Source organism: Netta rufina (genome assembly GCF_964035555.1).
Source record: "Netta rufina genome assembly, chromosome: Z".
Lineage (NCBI taxonomy): Eukaryota > Metazoa > Chordata > Aves > Anseriformes > Anatidae > Netta > Netta rufina.
In genome coordinates, this window is record NC_140126.1 from 61401737 (window position 1) to 61423734 (window position 21998).

A 21998-nucleotide genomic window follows, 5' to 3' on the forward strand; every position below is an offset into this window, starting at 1 on the left:
AAAATAAGTTTCATATAAACAAAATGATACTCATCATGAAGCAATTTTAGCTAGTCAGCTTTGAATGCATTTATATGTAATCTAATTTTAGATTTGCAACAGATCCAGTCTTTTCAATTCAGAGGCATTCACATTTTGGAAAGCAAATTAAAGTTATGCTTATTTTGCCAAGCTTCTGTCTCGCTTAAAAAAAAAAAAAAAAAAAAAAAAAAAAAAAAAAAAAGGCTAAATATTTAATCTTTTAAGAGAAACAATCCCCAAAATGCCTTTCCTTACAAGATTTTTCTAAAGAATGTAAAATGGCAACCAAGAAATAAGAAATTAAAACAAAATTAATTTGGAAGTATATCTGCTCAGTAATAGGGGTGATAAGTACTGAAATCTGCTACATTGCTTCAGAATTATGGATGAAACAAACCCTGAACTGAAATCATTTAAATATTTTGTAAATGGAATTTTGGTTTTCCCACTTTCATTGCCAAATCTCTAAACTAAAATCACACTGTCTTTCCAGAAGAAAGAAATAGTACTTTATTTAATTACAGATCTTATCCTCTATTATAATAAAAAAGTCTATATTCCTTCTAGAGCTAGGATATAAAAATGCTAGCCAAAGAAGCAAAGTAGAACACGAGGTAAGCAGCCTTCCACACTGAATGCTACTTATGCTCTAATGAGGATATGCGGAAAAAAATAAAATAAAATAAAATAAAATAAAATAAAATAAAATAAAATAAAATAAAATAAAATAAAATAAAATAAAATAAAATAAAATAAAATAAAATAAAATAAAATAAAATAAAATAAAAAGGTCCAGTCACTTACTAAAAATACTTTTTAATAACCTGCAGGTTTGAATACCAACTTCCTTTCTCCCCTTCTTCCTAACATTGCATTGTTTGGTGTTGCTGAATGAATGACACTGTCACCACAGAGTTGTCCCACGGTTCCACACACACACATGCACAAGAAAAAAAAAAAAAAAAGAAAAAGTAGTTTCCTCTTTTCTCCCAGGACATTTTACTCTTCTTCCACCTTAAAAGTTCACTTTAACCTTTTCCACCCACACTTGCACTAACTTTCCTTTAATTTTCCTTTGTTCAACACAGCCATATCTTGATGTTGTTAGATCGTACTGAAATATGAAAATGGCTGGAAACTCTGTATCATTTTTTTGCATGACAAGAGAAACAGCAGTCAGCCACCAAAAATCTCATTAGTTAAACTAAACTACAAGAGAAGTGCTTTACTTTTGAAAGTGAACAGTGTACAAGTGTACTAGTGAACAGCAGGGACACCCCCAAGAAGTGTACTACTGCAAAGCAGAGACACCCCAAGAAAAAGCTGAGTATGGAAGATATATCAGTCTCTCACACAGACTCTTCTGTATTACAATTCACATGGATTTTCATTGATTTTCACTTACATTAACATCTGTGTTGACAGTTTATTAGTCTGCAGCAGAGTTTTTCTGCACCAAAATGTTAATTATCCAGTGCTGTTATGAATAATGACGTAATAAGCTCCCAGGTCTGACAGCCAGAGTACCCTTCTCTCCAAATGATTAAAATCCACCAAAATTCACCTTATTTATTTCATCTGCAAGACAAAAAAAAAAAATAAAAATGAAACTGTTCTTTACTGTGCTTTTTTTCTTTCTTTCTTTCTTTTCTTTTTTCTTTTTTTTTTTTTTTCTCGTGTATCAGTCTTTCAGAAGAAACTTTTAAAATAAGACAAAAAGAACAGCAAAGGAAAGCTGTATTTTCCTCTCATGCCATGAAAAAAAAAAAATAAAAGTCTCTAATAATTGGTACTGTAACAGATGCTCTAAACAACTGTCTTGCTACCAAAAAGAGATCTTTGTTACTTTGGTGATGCATTTTGTCAGGAATTAAAAATATTCTTTCTATTCAGGAAGCCTCTCTGGGGAGGTGCTTTTTGGTTCACCTTCAACATGCAGCAGAAGAGGTCACTGTTCTTACTCTAGGTTATACCCAACAGCCAGGTCCGCTGAGGCAACCAGGGACCAAAAGAGCCCACCACTGCATCTGTTTGCCGTGGACTCCATTTGCAATGGAAGAAGGATTCACCCACAGACTTCAGAACAACTCTAAGTATTTTTAGACTGTATTGACTATATTGACACATATTTCAACTGATTAGGTATTCAGTGCACCAAGTAAATTACAAGTTTAAATTAAATTAGTCTTTTTACTTCTTCTAGACAGAGGGGGAAAAAAAAAAAAAAAAAAAAAGAGAGAGAGGGAAGAGTGGGAATAAAATAATATGGTATGGAAGGGAGTAAATAGTGGTTACTTTACCCAGGTCCCCTAGTTTTTTATATGTTTTGAAGTCTAACTTAGTTAAAGGTCATTATCCTCTGAAGTGAGATAAGAAAGTTTACTTCGTTTTACAAAAAAATGCATTTTTTTTAATCACATTTTCCAAAAAAAAATTTAAAAATTGCAGAATGAAGATGATATGACGAGATGAAAATGAATGAAAAAATCTCAAATTTCCCAAACCTTACAAAAATAAATAAATAACCCAATGAAAACCACTCCTGCATTCTGGCTTTAAATGCCTTTTCTTTTTCAATACCTTTACTAAAACAGGACAGGTCATCAGCCCTAAAAGATTTATTTTCCTAAGGACATAAATTTCTTCTCCAAAATGACTGTTAATATTTCTACCTCAGAAACTACCATCATGATATATGCTTCAAAAAAATAAAGCCAAATCACATTTGGCTTGCTTTGAGAAATACTGAGCATCCGCAAAACACCTCCCTTTTGCTGAACAGGAAGCTGGAGGTATTCTGCATCCCTGACAAAAGTTCAAGGGTAGGAAATGAGGAAATAAAAACAATGCTCAGAAAATAAATACATTGGAATTATTCTTTCTATCCTTCTTTTCCTCTCTTTCTAAATCAAGCACTGAACATCTGCAATAGTCTGAGAAGAGATTAAAGAGTAAGACATGTTCAGGAACACATGGCTAGCACAGACAGATGTCCTTCAGTTTTTATCTGCTAACCTGCCACTAGTAATATTTCTTGAGGAGAAATATGTGTGTAAGCATATTTTCCTTCACCAGCATCCCACCCACACATATAGTATATTAATTAGAGAATTGATGATATCACCTGGGATCTTTGTCATTTTCATTCTACTTCATTTGCTACCAAAGAAAAAAAAAAAAAAAAAAAAAGAAAAGAAAAAGAAAGAAAAAACAGTAAGGAAGAAACTAGCACTCCAATATGCTAACACAACATCCTACTACTTGATTTATAGCAATTCATTAGAGCTGTGCAGGAAGTGGTTTTCAGCCAGTTAAAACAAAATTGTCATCATCACCCTCCAATCCCTTTCTGCACTGGAGAGAACTATGACCTTTTGAAATTTTTAATGAAATACGATCAAAGTATTCAAGAGTGCAAGTCTCTCAGCTGGGAACAAAGTGCTTCCTTTAAGACCCTTTTTAAGTCTGTTTGCTTACTAATTCAAACTAGTGATTAAAAATTTCATTCTCCTGTGCTGTAAGCAAGTACCATAGTCACTAACTTATTGTGTATTTTGCATAACTGCAAGATATTCCACCATAGATACAACAAAACTTTTTGAAGGAATGTTGAAATTGGTATGTTACTCTAAAATGTCTTTTAAGACAGAAGTTTCGGAGAAAACAAACTACCGGCCTCACCTCAAGCACTGTGGTGTGGTTTTGGGTGCCACAATATAAGAAGCTTATAAAAGTACGAGAGAACATTGAAAGGGAGGCTCTGAAGATGGTGAAGGGTCTGGAAGGGAAGACATATGAGGAGCATCTGAGGTCCCTTGGTTTGTTCAGCCCAGAGCAGAGCAGGCTGAGGGGAGGCCTCATGGCAGCCCACGGCTCCCTCACGAGGGGAGCGGAGGGCCAGGTGCTGAGCTCTGCTCTCTGGGGACAGTGACAGGACCCGAGGGAATGGCATGGAGCTGGGACAGAGGAGGGTCAGGCTGAGTGTTAGGGAAAGGTTCTGCACCCAGAGGGTGGTCAAGCTCTGGGACATGCTCCCCAGGGCAGTGGTCATGGCACCGAGCTTGATGGAGTTCAAGAAGCATTTGGAAAATGCTTTCAGCATTATGGGTCTGATTTGTCGGTGGTCCTGTGTGGACTCAGGAGTTGGACATGATGATCCTTGTGGATCCCTTCCAACTTGGAATATTCTGCAATGCTATGATTCTACATATTCAAATTTATGTAGCTCCAAGGTGTTACTACTTCACTAAAATTATTTGACCATTCAATTGCATTAATGTCTCAGTTGGCTGAGACAATCTATTTCTAGTTTCACACAAAACAAAACAAAACAAAACAAAACAAAAAGCCAACTGAAGAAAGAAATAAAATTTCCAACCCTTCCTTTTCATTCAACAATGATCTAAAACCCTGCAACTCATGCAACTTCTCAGCCAGAAATAGGGTCACTTTACCTCCCTGAACCAGGTAACGGTTGTTTCCCTGATTTAAAAATAGCAGAGTGATGCATTTTCAAAAATGCTGATTCTTTTTCCTAGGTAGTACCAGAAAACAAAGAATCCAATCAAAAAAAAAAAAAAAGTCTCTTTTACTTACTAATTAGGACATGTTTTAGGACCACTGTGAAATCTCCAGAAAACATTCCTGGTAAGCTTTTGGACAATGGTGTAAACACTGAAGTCTATCTCCTCTCTAATCCTTTTCTTCCTCAGCCAGAGAAGACTTATTTCAGGACTCTAACACATTGATAACAGAGCAACTATTGAAAATTAGTATGAAAATTGGTAGAAACTATTTAAAATATGTATAAATAAATATATATATGTATTTATTTATTTATACATATATATCTCCAGAACAGGATCACAGAATCACACATAATCACAGAATCACAGAACTGTAAGGGTTGGAATTTACCTCAAGAGATCATCTAGTCCAAACCCCCTGCCAAAACAGGCTGCCTAGAGCAGATTGCCCGGGTAGGTGTCTAGATGGGCCTTGAATATCTCCAGAGAAGGAGACTCCACAACCTCCCTGGGCAGCCTGTTCCAGTGCTCCGTCACCCTCACCATGAAGAAGTTCTTTTGTATGTTGGTGCAGAACCTCCTGTGATGCATTTTTTGGCCACTGCCCCTTGTCCTGTCCCCACAAACCACCTGCCCAGAATGACAGTGGTAAAAGGAAATCAATTTATGATGAAGGACAATACCATCTATTGCCAAGACTTCCAGGCACACCAGGAGCTCTTGCAACAGCAGCAGTTTGGAATCAATCCCATCAAAGAGCTCTGGCTGAAACTGGGAACAAGGTGAAAGCTAAGCAGAACCTACTTATTTGCATGTTTGGTACCATTTGGAGTATTTCTTCCAAATCAAATTACACTGTAAAGATGCAAAAAAATGTATTATGTTTACATTCCTTTTCAAGAAAAATGTAGGCAACCCAGGGGTCCTGGGAATCAGGATGTAACTTCTGCAAGGTCTGTCTGCTCACTTCTTTGATTTGCAAGTGAAAAGTTCCACATAGGAAGCCCTCTATGAAACTCTCTATGGACTAGTGTCATCACACCCTTTCCAAACTAGTAAACAACACTAGGGCTGTTGAAGGACACTGCCAAGCCAGACATGTGAGAGGCAGAGGACAGCATAAGAAATACTAGCCTGACCCAATACTTTCTTCCCCTACTGTCCTTTGGCAGTTCTCTACAAAGAGTACACCTGCAAGAGTACGCCTGGAAGAACTTAATACTGTCTTTATGAACGTCAGGTCATGCTGTCATCAGTTAAGCCCAGACAACATACATAGAACACAGTAGAAATGCTTTGTACTAATGCCTTTAGTAATCCATCTGAGCAAGTCCCACACGGAGACCAAGAAACTCTGTCGGGATTCATTTCCAGTGCTCTCTGGAAGATGACCGCTGTTTTTGTGGATTACACAAAGATTTCCAAATTTATTCCTTTTTCTCTTTCTCTCAAACAATACCCTCCTTTGTTTAACCTGTTTACCTACCTTGTATATCACAAATTTGGAAATCTTTCTCCTGTTTCTTCTTAATTGGGACATTTGCATAAGGATCTGTGCCTCAAGATAAATGCTTTTAACTGTAGCAATAATTTTGCTTTTTTGAGTAATATAAAAGTAGAATGGTTTTTAGCCTTCCAATTTCTAATATATTTAAATAAAATTTAGAGAAAAAAAAAAATAGTGCATTCAAGAAATTGGTTAAGTGCTCCCAAGAGATCTAAATTGCCTCAAATTGATACGCAGATGAAAAAGAAAACAAGGATGGAAATGAGGAAGTGACAAGCTTAAGACAGTAGTTTAAATGAGTACGAATAGTAGCTTCTGAGAATATTTAGCCTAATTGTCTGAAAACAAATTATATACGTGCAGATGGCACCTAAATGTGCTTTCAAACACTACTTATTACAATATTAAAATTGTCAAACCACTCTGGAAAGCTGAAAAATATTTTCTGAGTTACTGTTTCTTCTCCGATTGCAAGCAAGACAGAAAATAGGGAAGGAAAGGTAATGTAGGGAAGAAATGCAAGTCATGTGCAAACACGTATTAACTTTAGACAAGGAATGGGAGGCTTACCTCTCCAAAACAACTTGGACTTAAGTTACAAGAGATGAGGTGGAGGTGCTCAATGCCTTCTTCGCCTCAGTCTTTAGCAACAATACCGATTGTTCTCTGGATACCCAGTACCCTGAGCTGGTGGAAGGGGATGGGGAGCAGGATGTGGCCCTCACTATCCACGAAGAAATGGTTGGTGACCTGCTACGGCACTTGGATGTGCACAAGTTCATGGGGCCGGATGGGATCCACCCAAGGGTACTGAGTGAACTGGCAGAGGAGCTGGCAAAGCCACTTACCATCATTTATCAACAGTCCTGGCGATCGGGGGAGGTCCCAGTTGACTGGCGGTTAGCAAACATGACACCCATCTACAAGAAGGGCCAGAGGACTGACCTGGGAAACTACAGGCCTGTCAGTTTGACCTCAGTGCCAGGGAAGCTCATGGAGCAGATTCTCTTGAGAGTCATCATGTGGCACTTGCAGGGCAAGCAGGCAATCAGGCCCAGGCAGCATGGGTTTATGAAAGGCAGATCCTGCTTGACGAACCTGATCTCCTTCTATGACAAAGTGACGTGCTGGGTGGATGAGGGCAAGGCTGTGGATGTGGTCTACCTTGACTTCAGCAAGGCTTTTGACACAATTTCCCACAGCATTCTCCTCAAGAAACTGGCTGCTCTTGGCTTGGACTGGCGCACCCTTCGTTGGGTTAGAAACTGGCTGGATAGCCGGGCCCAAAGAGTCATGGTAAATGGAGTCAAATCCAGTTGGAGGCCGGTTACTAGTGGCGTTCCCCAGGGCTCAGTGCTGGGGCCGGTCCTCTTTAATATCTTCATCAATGATCTGGACGAGGGCATTGAGTGCACCCTCAGTAAGTTTGCAGACGACACCAAGTTAGGTGCGTGTGTCGATCTGCTCGAGGGTAGGAAGGCTCTGCAGGAGGATCTGGATAGGCTGCACCAATGGGCTGAGGTCAACTGCATGAAGTTTAACAAGGCCAAGTGCCGGGTCCTGCACCTGGGGTGCAATAACCCCAAGCAGAGCTACAGGCTGGGAGATGAGTGGTTGGAGAGCTGCCAGGCAGAGAAGGACCTGGGAGTGATGGTTGATAGTTGGCTGAATATGAGCCAGCGGTGTGCTCAGGTGGCCAACATGGCCAACAGCATCCTGGCTTGCATAAGAAACAGTATGGCCAGCAGGGCTAGGGAGGTGATCGTCCCCCTTTACTCGGCTCTGGTGAGGCCGCACCTCGAGTACTGTGTTCAGTTTTGGGCCCCTCGCTACAAGAAGGACATCGAGGTGCTTGAGCGAGTCCAGAGAAGGGCGACGAAGCTGGTGAGGGGCCTGGAGAACAAGTCCTATGAGGAGCGGCTGAGGGAGCTGGGCTTGTTCAGCCTGGAGAAAAGGAGGCTCAGGGGCGACCTTATTGCTCTCTACAGATACCTTAAAGGAGTCTGTAGCGAGGTGGGGGTTGGTCTGTTCTCCCACGTGCCTGGTGATAGGATGAGGGGGAACAGGCTAAAGTTGCGCCAGGGGAGTTTTAGGTTAGATGTTAGGAAGAACTTCTTTACTGAAAGGGTTGTTAGACACTGGAACAGGCTGCCCAGGGAAGTGGTGGAGTCACCATCCCTGGAGGTCTTTAAAAGACGTTTAGATGTAGAGCTTAGGGATATGGTTTAGCGGGGACTGTTTGTGTTAGGTCAGAGGTTGGACTCGATGATCTTGAGGTCTCTTCCAACCTAGAAATTCTGTGATTCTGTGATTCTGTGAAACACTAAAGTTGTTTCCAAAGCTGTGTTTGCATTTTTCATTTACCTTTTCTTTTTATATGCCCACCTCAAGCTAGATGAAACCTTCAGGAAAATGAAATGAAATGAAATGAAATGAAATGAAATGAAATGAAATGAAATAAAATGAAATAAAATAAAATAAAATAAAATAAAATAAAATAAAATAAAATAAAATAAAATAAAATAAAATAAAATAAAATAAAATAAAATAAAATAAAATAAAAATAAAAAATAAATAAAAAGAACATTTTCCACACATATATTCTGCACAGAGCCAAAATACAAATTTGAAAAAGAACAATTGCACTTCAAAGTACTTGAAAAATAAATATTTCTAAATGACACATTTTTATAGGTTTATGCTTTTTAATAGGGTTCTTAAAGATATTTTTCTTCAGGAGTCACTGACTTGACATGTTGCTGATACTTATTTCACAGAAACAAATTAAACTGGCTGCAACCACGCTGAGAAGTCAGAGAGAGCTCAGAAAGAAACATATTCATAAGGGTAAAGAGTAACTGCCTGAACTTTCTGAACTGCCAACTACAAAAGAAGCAGCAACCCAGCCAGAATGAAACATATCTTCCAGCTTCTAACATGACATGACATAATATAATTCCAGCTTCTAACATAACATAATATTGGAAGTCAAACAAATCAGTTTTTTTGTTTCTTTGTTTTGAGTTTGTGTTTGTTTGATTGTTGCACACTCTGAAATACATACACTAGGAGACTCCCTTCCAAGCTTCTAATAAACAATGAGAAAATCCACCCATATGATATCTTGACATCAGCATGCTATTTGTTTCACTTTCTTGTTTCACTTTCCCAACTCAGTAACACTATCATACATAAATATGTGTTAGGATAATTTTCCATGCCATTTATACATGATTGGCTAAGTGTTAGCCCAAATGCTTCCCGTTCTATCTACACAGTTCAGTAAGATTTCTGGAGCTGATGTGCAGCACCCTCAGTTCTTAAGTCAAAGAACTAGTCTGTAACAGCAGCCTGAGATTTATCCTTAGTATCTATTTAAATCTATTTAAAGCTTATTCAAGGCGATTCTTAGCCAATAATATACTAGAGCTCTTTAAAAATGGCAAGAAGCTAGAAGTTTTCACTAACAACACACAAAACAAGAATTTCTTCCACAGAAAGAAGTGACTCTTAATTTTTCCTTATGAGTCACAGGCTTTTATTCAATGCTCACTTCAAATTATTTTAGAAAGGACTATAAAATACTATTAGGCTAACTTGTTTTAATTCCCTTAACTAGTAAATGTTGTATTTAAATTACAGCACAGAAGGGAAACTGAACTGAAAAATACTTCTAGTATAGCCTCTTTTGGTCAGCTGTCATAGGTTTCCTGCTCTTCTGCCTCTCTAATCAAAAGACAACTAATAAATACCATAAGAATTTTATACTTTATAGTTAAGTGTATAATTAGAAAACATTGATGAGTGACATGTAATAAAAACCATTTCATTTTCAATTCATGGTGTTAAAGAGTTAAAACATGATTAAAAAAAAAAAAAAATCATTTGACATATTCAGCACTCTCAAGATCCTGTGACACCAAATTTTCATGGAATCACAGAATCACAGAATGGTTGGCATTGACAGAGACATCTGGACGGACCTCATCTGGTCTAGGACAAACTAGAGCTGCTTTGCCCAGGAACATGTCCAAGCTTTTGCCAACAAACACGTCCAAGCTTTTGAACATCTCCAAGGATGGAGATCTCCACAACTTCTCCGGGCAACTTGTGCCAGGGTTCAGTCATCCTCACGGTGATGAAGTGCTTCCTGATGTTTAGTTGGAACCTCCTATGTTCCAGTTCATGCCCATTGCCTCTTGAAAGAGAAGAGAAATCTTATATGCTCAGTGTACGATACACAAAGAAAACTCCTATGCCAGATGCAAATGTTTTTTACTGAATTTATGCTGTATCACTTCATGTCTCTTTTCTATGTTTGTCTTGTCATGACAGTAGACCTGCAAACTCATTCTGATTTTCCTTATATCTTCTTCTTGAACTGACAGTAGCTTGCTAAAATAATGGTATTCACTTTAAAGATCATCTCTTTCACTTTAAAGATCAGCCTCCTATTAGCTATCTCTTATACAAGAATCCCACTGCTGTTCTCTATTTTGATTGTGAAGTTAAAAGTAGGACACCAACAAAATAATATTGAACAGTAAAGATTAAAGCACAAGCTATGTTCAGAAACATGAAAACAGGTGTTATAGGTTGTAACTGCATTAAAATTTCTCCCCCTAAACACTTTAAGACCTTGAAATAACTTCAAAAAGTGTTTCAACTATAATAGATAAACTCACTCTTACCAAGTTAAATAAGGAATTTTACTCATTATAGACAATAGTCAGCATTCCTTTTATCACTGTCTTCTTCCCACGTAAAGGCTTAAGCAGTACAATCTCAGTAAATTAATTATGCTTCTCAATGTATTTATGTACTTAAATATGTATAAAATGATCAAATACTACTATTTGACTATGGAGAACATTCTGATTTATTCTTTGTTTTTGACTTTCACAAGTTTATTAGTTGGAGGAGAAAAGCCATAAGAGCAGAAACACAGAAAATAAATTAATAAAATAAAAAGGAAAAAAAAAAAAAGAATGCTGACAACACAGTCTTGAAAGACTCAACTAATGAAAATGAATGCTTCCAAACTTGAAATTACTGTAAGTGACCACTGAGACTATGAAAGCATTTTAAATCTATAATTTTCAGTTAGTTTACTAATTATTTATCTTCCTGTCCCATTAAGAGATTAGTAACAACAACAACAACAACAACAAAGAGCCAATGCAACATGCTTTATTTTATTTCTTTGCCTGATCACTAGAAAACAACCCCCAGCTTCAGGATCTTACTATAATTTACTACTTGCCAAGTTTCTATTAGACAACTTCTTTAAGTGTAAAGGGTGTATGGGGAGAAAAAAAAAAAAAAAAAGTCATTCTTAAAAGCATGCATTTTTCTTTCTCTGCCCTTAACACTGGTTTTCAACATTAGCTTCCAGAAACTTGCTTTTGTTTTCTCAGCTTTTTTCTGATGACCAGTCATGTTGTGATAAGTCACATCTGGCTGCATTAGTCATGCAGCAAATTCACTGAAAGTCTGAAAAACGCTTTTGACCTCAAAGACATACTTAGAGTGGTAAAGAACTTAAAACAGGCTTCACATAAATAAATAAATAAATAAATAAATAAATAAATAAATAAATAAATAAATAAATAAATAAATAAATAAATAAATAAATTAGAATCATGCCTGCATGGTCTGGAAAAAAATATGTTCACCATTCATGGCCAATGTAATCCCTCAGTTAACCCTGATCATTCACTGGAGCATAATTCATTCCTGACATTTGTCCAAGAAAGAATTTTCAGACTTTCTTCTTTTTAGTCTTCTGATGAGGACAACATGCCTCAAAATCAATCTGCAAAAGGCAAAAGCAATAGATTTGAGCAAAACATCTGTGCATACACATAAAAGAACCCAGAATACACACTGTTCTGTATACGACATACTTTAAAACATCCTTCCTGCTGGCTGACTAGTAATACCTCAATGCAGCCTGCACTGAAAATAGTGTTTTCAAGTTTAAGTAGTAAGTCTCCTCAAAAAAAAATCAGGAGTGTAATTAACACATACAATACCTTTCAACTTGGAGAACCATGATCAAACAATAACAGTCTTCATATAAGCAGGACTGTAAAAACATATTAGAATAGTTTTATAAAATTACTATCGGTAGAATAGTCACCCTGAAACAGATACTGCATACAACCAAATATATAGCTGGAAAGGGAGAACTCAGGACAGTTATGGGGGACTTCTTCTCCAGAAACACTAGATGCTATAATACTTATTCCCTTTACGCATGACATGATAAGAAGTGCATATTCTCCTCTTGGCCCATCTGCTCAGGTCCACTCTGACAACTTCATCCAAATGACACCACTTTAAAACTTCAAATGAGCCTGACAGAAGCTGTTTAGTCTCCTTTCCTCTAGGAAAACACTTTACAAGCTGTTGCAATTACTGATTTTTAAGGCAGAGGGGTCCTAAGATCATTTCTCATAAAACCTAGCATTTGTACATTAAGAGATGAACTGACAAGGTCAGCACAAAAACACACTAGCTGTCCTAACATACGGAGTTAGTGGTGTTAGTGGAGCTGTCGCAGTGGAGTTTTGGTAAGCCTTTTCCAAACAAGGAGCTCAGAAAATAAAAACTCCAAACAAACCAAGAAATCAGGCTCCCAAAAGTCACAATAGCTTAAATATTGGGGGGAGGGTCTACTTGTTTGCTTTAGCAGTACATTTGAACTTGGTTGCATTTAGCAGTACTCAGTAAATACACCCTTGCAATGATGATGGTCAGAAACCTTTGAATCTTTGACATTCCCTTATTATGAAAGGGGTGACACAAATGCCAGCATTTGACTTTGGGTTTAGGTTTTACATTTTTTTTAAGAAAAACAAACACATCACAAAACATGGTATAACAATGACAGCTAGTAAACGGGGAATATGACAGTGCTGCTATGTTGAAAGGAAACTGGCTTGCGTGGGCTTGACACTGACTTGAAAAAACAGAGTAGGATTAGCTATGAGAGTGTAGAGAGACTACTGTTCTGGTTTAACTTACAGTCACTTGTTCCTTCCCTCCAGATTCAAACTGTCAGTAGGACAGGAGAGAACTGAAAATTGCAAAAACTCTTTGGTCAGGGATAGTCCAAAAAGAAAACAAGGAGAAAAAAGTAGGCTAAAAACCAGCAACAAAAAGAATATACAAAATATGATATAAAAATATATAAATTTTTAATATAATATATATAAATTTTAAATATATATAAATTTTTAATATAATAAAAATATAAAAAAAATACAGAATATGCAATTGCTCACTCAACACTAGCCAACCGGTGCCCACCCACTCTCTGAGCAACAGCATCTCCCACTGCCAACTCCCCGTTTTATTGCTGACCATGTCACCACATGGTACAGGACACCCCTTTGGTCCATTTGCTCTAGTTGTCCTGGCTGTGTCCCTCTCAGCTCCTGGTGCACCTCCAGGCTCTTCACTGGTGGGGCAGCACCAGAAGCTGGAAGGGCCTTGGCCCTGTGTGAATGACTGAAGCACTGGTGTGTTATCAGCACTATTCATATCCCAAATCTGAAACACAGCACTAGGAAGAAAATGAACTCTATTCCAGCCAAAGCCAGGACAACCACTTACAAGAAGTTTCTTTAGTTGATAGTCATGTGGTGGGTAAGTAATGGAGAAAAGAAAGATCCAGTGATGTCATCGGTCCGCTAGGATTTCTGGCTTTGCTGAAATTAACTGGGAGGAGGTGAGCCATCAATACTACTTCCGGCATTGAGTTCTTGCCATGTTGCAACCACTTAGAGGCGTGTTCTGTTGCCATTGACAACAGAATATTGTCTTCCATTTCTCAAGACAGAGTGATTACTGGTGGAGAAAGGGCAGTAGCAGAAGAATGTAATTATTCCATGATCTATTACATTTGTTGGTTATGCTGGGCACTCTTAGTCACACATCCTGCTGAACAGTTTTTGTAATTGTTACAGGCCAAATACCACTGTTTGCTCTGTATGTAGAAAGCTTACGAAAAATATCACTGACTGCTAGACAGTCACTGACAACTGTAGGTTATTGCAACAACCTTCTCCCAGGCACTGGAGAGCAAAAACTTGCCTCCACCAGAACTTTCCAAAGTAGAGTTGCAATGAATACTTACCTGCCATGAACTTTTAAAAGAGGTTCCTCTCTGTATGCTTTTATTGGAACTCCTTTTCAAGCATCACCTGTTTTGTTTTCCCTTCTCAGTTTTATGCTGTATGCTCTCACACAGGCAGGGGGAATGGCAATAACAGAGTTTCCATCATTAGCTCATAACATTAAATTTACAAGTCAGAATTCATAGACTTTCTCCAATGATATCCCACAGAGGTAGGTTTCTGTGAAAAAACATTACCTTCCTCCTACAAAAATATGTGAAAGGTTGTAGCTGAACTAATACTGAATAATACTGTTTTCTTCTGCTTCCAATTAATACTCATCCACTGATTTCTGTCTTAACCTGACAGCACAAGCCATTGGGGAATTTTCTTCTATGTTATCTGGTATAATATGGTACTGAGAAATGACTGAATAACATGAATAATTTTGAATCACAAAATACTTGTGGAAGCAGCCTGTGGATTCCCTTCTCTTCACCACTCAGTTACTGACAGTCTATTCCACTTTCCAGCCTGAGGTATTTTGTTTTAAGCAGCAGTACAAATACTTACATAAAACCTCGGAAGCCTGGTGGCAGACTATGGTTGTCCCTGTTCCAAAATTAGGCAGCTGTGTACAGACTCCCTCAGCTGTTGTTTTCAGTTTTTCTTTTCCTCCTGAACTAAAATATTTCACATAAAGAACTTTCAGAGGTCAAGTCACTCCTTTCCCCTCATACCACCCAGTCCCCACAATCCTTTAGATCTGCATTTCCCCTAAGAACATGCTGAAGCATTCACCTGTTCACAAGATAAGGACTTTCAATGAATACAAGAGCAGCATAGTTGCTCAAAATAAAATATTTTGTGTATATCTCTCAAATTAGTGAGGCTCAAAGTGTCTCATATTAAGGCTTGTAATTGTTATTTCTCATCTATTTCTAATGTCTCTATTGTATTACTTTGACTTTACCTTAGTTGTAGGTTCTCCCCTCCTCTACTGCCCTAGATATTTGTTCCCTACAATGCTGATTTTAGGGTTTCTTTAAAGTCAGTCAATTATCAAATTCACAAGAGGTCACAGAAATTTAAAAATTTTTTAAAATCACCCTCTTGGAAACATGTATGACACTACTGGTATAATGTATTCCTTTTCTTTTATTGTCATCTCTTTTCTTATTAAGACGTTGAATATAATATTGTTTAGTAATAAGCTCTTAATATGAACATCCTATCAAACCTATTAAAATAGTCATTTTCTACTAATTACCACAATCTTCCAACTCTGGAGATTGGATTACATCTCATGAAAGCCAGAATAAAATTCATGCCCTAACAAAGTCTCTTGGTTTCCAGGGTAAAGGCCATCACAATATATTGACAATTCAGTATTCTTGCTGAGCATAAGAACATGAAGTTGGTGTTGCTGGAAAGCTTGATATGTCCCTCTGAAGCTGCATCAAAGCACTCAATGAAATTTACCCCTTATGTATGGCAACCTAAAGTCCAATGCCCGCTTGGACTTGAACCTGGCATAGCACTCAAAAAAAAACACTAGTGCACTCTGAATGAAACATTTATTAACCTTTTTATTAAGCAATCATTTGATCACTATGTCAAACATCAAGATAAAAAAATATTTATGAAAAAATGTTTGCTATGGCTGCGCAATCTAATGGAAAGCTGGCAGGAAAAAAACACCTTTGAACCTCACAAAAAAGAAACCTTCCAGGTATCAACCTGGAAGTAGGCTGATCACACATCAAACTTGTGCTATCCAGTTTATAGCAGTGTATAGCACAGTGTCCAGTACTACCCAGTACCAAAGCAAAGCAAAGCCCATGGTTTTCATACTGTTTTGGACTAGGTCCAAAAAAAACTCTAATAATGCTAACAAATAAGTATCTCATTCATATGACATGATTCCATTTTTTTGCTTGTAAATGGAGAATAAATTAAAAAAAAAAAAAAAAAAAAAAAAAACTTTAACTATTTTATAGTCATCCACAGAACCTAAAGACTACAATGTGGTTATGTGTTTCCTCATAACATACCAACATACACTCCTTTTTTTTTTTTTTTACACTCCTTATACACTTATACACAATAAAAGACCTTTACGTTGTGTACAGGTATCTGGGTGTTGGCAACATGGCTCTATGGTGGCCTCTGTGAGGAGAGGCCAAGGCTCCCCCATGCTGGACACAGCAGTTGCCAACAGCCCCATCACAAAGCACAGCTGAGCCCATCAACCAGGTGTGTGGTACCTCTGGGAAAGTGTATTTTACAATGGGTAAATATGCTGGAACAGCTCATGAGAGGAGTGAGGAAATGTGAGAGAAGCAATCCTGCAGACCCTAAGGTTAGTGAAGAAGGAGAGGGAAGAGGTGTTCCTGTAATTGGAACAGAGATTCCCCTGCCCATGGAGAGGTCCACAGTGAGTAGGTTGTCTCCTTACTGCCCATGGAAGACCATGTGAGGACACTTACCCCATGCTGCAGCCCATGGAGCGAAGCCCATACAGGAGCAGGCTGCATGGTGGGGAGTGCAGCCTACAAGGGATCCATGGTAGAGCACTCTGTTCCTGATAGACTGTACCCAATGGAGAAGACACATGCTGGTCAGTTCCTGAAAGACAGCAGTCCATGGAAGAACCCACATTGGATCTGTTTGTGAAGGACTGTATCCCATGGGAAGAACTCACGCTGGAGCAGGGGAGGAGGGTGAGGAAGCCAGAGAGGCACAGAATAACTATTAAGGACTGGCCAAAACCCCCGTTCTCCATCTACTTGCACCACTCTTGTTAAGAGGACTCAGGAATGAAGGAGAGAAGTAGAAGGGCAAAATGGGGGGAAAGGTGTTTTTTTTTTTGCCATTTACTCTTACCATCCTATTCTATTTTTAATACATCAAATTGATTTTCCATTAGTCAAGTCTGTTTCGCCCATGAAGTGATCTCCCTATCCTTATCTGGACCTGTGAGCTTTCTCTTCTGATTTATCTCCCCTGCCCTGTTGAGGCATGGACTAAGAGGGCAGTCAGGTGAGAGTTTTGTAGCCAAAGACAACCCGCTGTAACTTTTAATTTTTCTTGCTATGAAGAAATCACAAAGAAAAACATGCTAATAGCCTTCTTAGCATTTTAAGGTTTATAGAAAAAGGTATTCTGTTTTTAAATGTATCCATGTTTAACAAAACATGGACTCAAGTAATTTCAATATTTCTTTAAAACTGAACTGGATGAACCACCATAAAAAATAAACCACCTGATGCAATTACAATAAAAAAAAAAAAAAAAAATCATCCAGGTAGTTAAACAGTCAGTAGAGAGAAACCTATTCAGCACCTAATGAGACAAAATTAGCAGGATTAAATCTATTCAAGAATATTTTAAAGAATAGTCCACAAGTAAACACATTTATAAAAAACTTTCTGCTTATCCTTAAAACTGGAGAAACACAGATTTTGAATAATCAAATATTGCTTCTGACTGTAAAATGAAAAAAAAAAAAAAAATTCTCCCCCAATTACTTGAAATTAAAATGAAAGATTACAATTTATTAGGTATAAATCTACTTTTATAATAATAATAATAAGTTTAAAAAAAAAAAAAAGATAGCAGAAACTGATCCAATCCTAGCAGCACAATTAGACTCCTTTTTACCCATTCCTGTGCTGGTGGGATCTAGTCAGCTTCTACAGACATAAATTTAGGAAACCACCAATTACTGAAATATACTCAGTGTTCTTACTTGGATTTTGCCTGTAAGTTTAAAATTCCATGTGGCAAACTGCAGCATTTTATCCCTGAAAGGAATAATTTTTCCTCAAAACCATAAGCTGTTTCATATCTTTGTTTGAATTATGAATTATCTGCTTTTGAACCCAGCTATAAATGAATGTCAAACTCATTTCAAATACCATGCAGGCTATGGTGCAGAATTAAGACCCTTCTGTACATACACTGTTCCTTATCTTAGAGCAGAATCCTGCTTTCCAAGAATCCAACACATCATCTTTTGTATCCTAATGGCAAATAACATCTGAAATCTTAAATAAGGAATTGCACATAGCAAAATTTCCTGGTACACTCCTGTCCCCAACATTGAAGGGGCAGTGGCATCAGCAGATCTGATAACATACAGGGGCAGGTCTAACATCAACAAGGGCTATTAACTGAGATTCGGAAACTGAACAAAGCACCTTGGACTGCATCACACATTCAACAATCATCACACACTTAGGATTTTGTTCTGATGAATGAACTACAGGCATCAGCTTTCTGCAATATTCTGCTAATAAATAGGAGTTATAAGAATAGAAGACTGCTAAGGACAATCACATTATTGCTGTCTGTGCTAGCCATTTAACCCACATGCTAGAAATTAATGGAAGTGTTGGACTGAACTTTTAGAATATGTGTAGTGACATAAGGAGACATGCCTTGTCACAGAATTGCAGAATCACAGAATGGGTGAGGTTAGAAAAGACCTCTGAGGGTCATCTAGTTCAATCCCCCTGCTAAAACAGGATCACCTAGAGCACATTGTGCATCCAGGTGGGTTTTGAATATCTCCAGAGAAGGAGATTCCAAAACCTCCCTGGGCATCCTGTCCCAGTGCTCTGTCACCCTCACAGTACAGAAGTGCCCTCTCATATTCAGCCAGAACCTCCGGTGCTTCAGTTTGTGTCCGTTGCCTCTCATCCTGTCTCTGGGCACAACTGAAAAGAGACTGGCTCCACCCTCTCAACACCCTTCCCTCAGATATTTATTGATGAAGTCTCCTCTCAGCAGTCTCTTTTCCAAGCTAAACTGGCCCAGTTCCCTCAGCCTGTCCTTGTACGACAGGTGCTGCAGTCCTCTCATCATCTTAGTAGCCTTCTGCTGGACTCGCTCCAGTAGCTCTATGCCCCTCTTGTACCAGAGAGCCCAGAATTGGACACAAGACTCCAGGTGTGCCCTCACCAGGGCTAAGGAGAGGGGGAGGATCACCTCCTTTGTCCTGCTGGCAACACTCTTCCAAACACCCTCATCGTTACTCAGATTTCTTGCATCTACCCCTTCTGATATCTGTTTGCTTCCTGCTCCATGTTTCACCCACCCTCAGAAAATGGCACTTTTTAGATCTGATCATCTTCCCAACACTTTTGTATAGCTTATTCACCTAGTTTGAACCATCTGTAGCAGTTTCTGTAAGTAGGAGAGGGAGAAACCAGTCAATTAGGTTACACCCAAAGCTGAGGATAACTCCACAGAGATGATGTTTCTGCCAAGCTCTATCCACTCCAACTGTTTAGAGAGTCCTCCTTTTTTGAGACTTCTCTTCTCCCAACACTGCTCCTGCTTTTTCTCATCTGTTCATCTGTCTGTACATGCATAAATTACTAGCTTACAATAAACAATAGAATATTTTAGTACAAGCTAATTAAAATATCAGCATTCTAGAAAAGAGCCCAGAAAGAGCAGCAGATCATGAAACTTTAAGTTTTATTTGTTTGAAATTCAGGGGAACAAAAAGATTTTCTCATCATGATTAAAACAGTTATGGAGCTGCCATTTTAAACCACTTGAAATGTGTGAATCAAAGTCATATGAAGTACTGCCTGCTACACTAACTAGCCAATCAACAAGTCTCAAAGACAGTGGAAAAGACTTGAGAGGTAAAGAAGATTGAGGGGAGGGGAGGGAGGTGTACCTCAATGACAAGCATAGGGAGAAAGAAGTAGTGAGCAATTAAAGCAAGTCAACTGTATGGCTCTAGAGAATAAGCATACACTACATTATAAACACATTATCCTTATGCACACAAACACTAAAAAGAGTGATTTCTAAGTTCTCTAAGTGACAGTTGCTTCAACCATGTTTAGCAATTGCTAATGTTTGAAATAAGTTTAAAATTAAAACACAGGTTTCTTACTCTATAATCATCACTTCATATAATGATGTAATTTATAACTTCAGTTATACAGGTTGAAATTATTACCTGGGGCAAAACATTAATAACAAAATTCTTGCACATAATACATAAAACACCAACATTCTCACTGCCCAAATCTATACAATGGTTAGTTATTCCAGTAAACACTTTAAGGAAAAAAAAAAAAAAAAAAAAAAAACTATGAAAAAATTTTGTCCATATCCCAGTTATCTTTCAAACAGGACCAGATAACTTGCCAGAGGATGATTTTATAGTAATATGCTGGACAAGAGTGACAGTAGGACTCTTATGCCTGATTGATCCAGAGATCAATCTTCTCCACAAAAGGGACTGCCTGTGGCAGATCGCTCCTACTGGCCCATAGCCCACCAAAACATCCATGCTTTTGCATCTGTCATCCTAAGGACAATCTGATACACTACTAGAATCTAATCAGCATGATCACTCACCCCCTTTTGAATCTGTAGGTCATGTACTTCAAGGAATCCCCTACAATTCACATAAAGTAGAAGAGCTGTTATTTTACAGCATGGCTGATGGGGAGTACTAAAGCCTGAAGCCACAGTGGGATATACAGCCAAAACCACCAGTGTTTGGCCTAACTCTGCAGCACAGAAGACATGGCATATTAGTTTATGAAATATTACTAAAGATGAGTTTTACATTAAAATGCCAATGAACTGTAACAACCTCTTGACAGAAGGGTGATATAAGATGATGTCAGTCCTGCTTCAGTCCAATGTCAGTTACACGCTCACCTTTTTTAATAATTTAATTTCTATCATCATATTTGGATCTTATCCTTATTGATACTGTTCATACAGTAATTTCTTCTTTTTATTTTTGAGCACATGACAACAAAATGACAGAATGAGCCATAGAAAAAGTAAAACCTGAAAGTCTTTTGCAATAAACATTGGCAAGATTAGTGCATTACATCCTAGAACTCCTGTATATTTATTCAGCATAGTCACAAGGCTTCACTTCAAAAGCTCTGAGTACAGTGGACAGTCCCTGCAGATGTCTGTTATGTAACACAGTGTAAAAGCAAGACATACTTGAACAAGACAAAGCAACATGTAAATGTATTATCTGTATAAACTATCTGCTCAGTGAGGGAGCATATTCTAAATGGTATCATTTAAAAAGCAGACAGGGATTGTATTCAGTAGCTTTATACCATCTTGCATGTGTTGTAATGCTACCATTTATTTGGAAGACGGATCTGATGGACACTCTAAGAGCAAACTTTCAAGCTCCTGAAAGGAAAAAAAATTGCAATAATTACCCATAAAAGCTTAGTGGAAAATTTTCTTCCATTGGTTCTATTAAAAAGTAATTAGCGCCTGTACAACTGCCAAAAATTGGCAATTAACATTGCTGCATAAGAGAACACTGGTACTTAATCTGGTTAGTGTTCTCAAGAAACCCTCTAATGCACTAATGATATCTGTCTATCCATCTATCTGAGGTACTTATATGGCTGCCATTACCATAATATATAGGCATTTTACAATCTTCAGTGCAGTTATTTTTACAACACCCTGGTGAGGTCAGAGAAATATAGTTAAACCAAGTACAAAAATGTGAAGCTGAGTTTAGGCTATAATGTTACACAGCATTTCATTTTCAAAATTCTTAGTCAGGTGTTTCGGCATGCACTACATTTTTAATAAAACCTACAACTAGGTCAAGCAAGGAAAAATAATTAATTTCAGTGTTTCATTTGATATATAAAAGTCATTTTAGAAGTTAAAATAGTTTTCAAACAGCCCAAGTGTAAAGACTGAACCAAGACTTGTTTTGGATGTTTCCTATAATAATAATCCCCAATTCCCACTGAATTTAATCTACGCATTCTCCTTCATCTATTACAACTGAAG

At 37.8% G+C, this 21998-nt stretch overlaps 1 protein-coding gene across 4 annotated transcripts in view; it reads right to left on the minus strand.

Moving 5' to 3' along the window:
- PRR16 (proline rich 16) overlaps positions 1–21998 on the minus strand; it is a 173142-nt gene that overhangs the window by 124734 nt on the left and 26410 nt on the right. Inside the window, exon 1 of one of the 4 annotated variants that reach the window (XM_084304976.1) lies at positions 1427–1550. The exons of the other annotated variants lie outside the window; for them this stretch is intronic. The gene's annotated coding sequence lies outside the window, so the exon portion shown is untranslated. Of the gene's footprint in view, positions 1–1426; positions 1551–21998 lie in introns of those variants that run through there. 4 annotated transcript variants of the gene reach the window in all.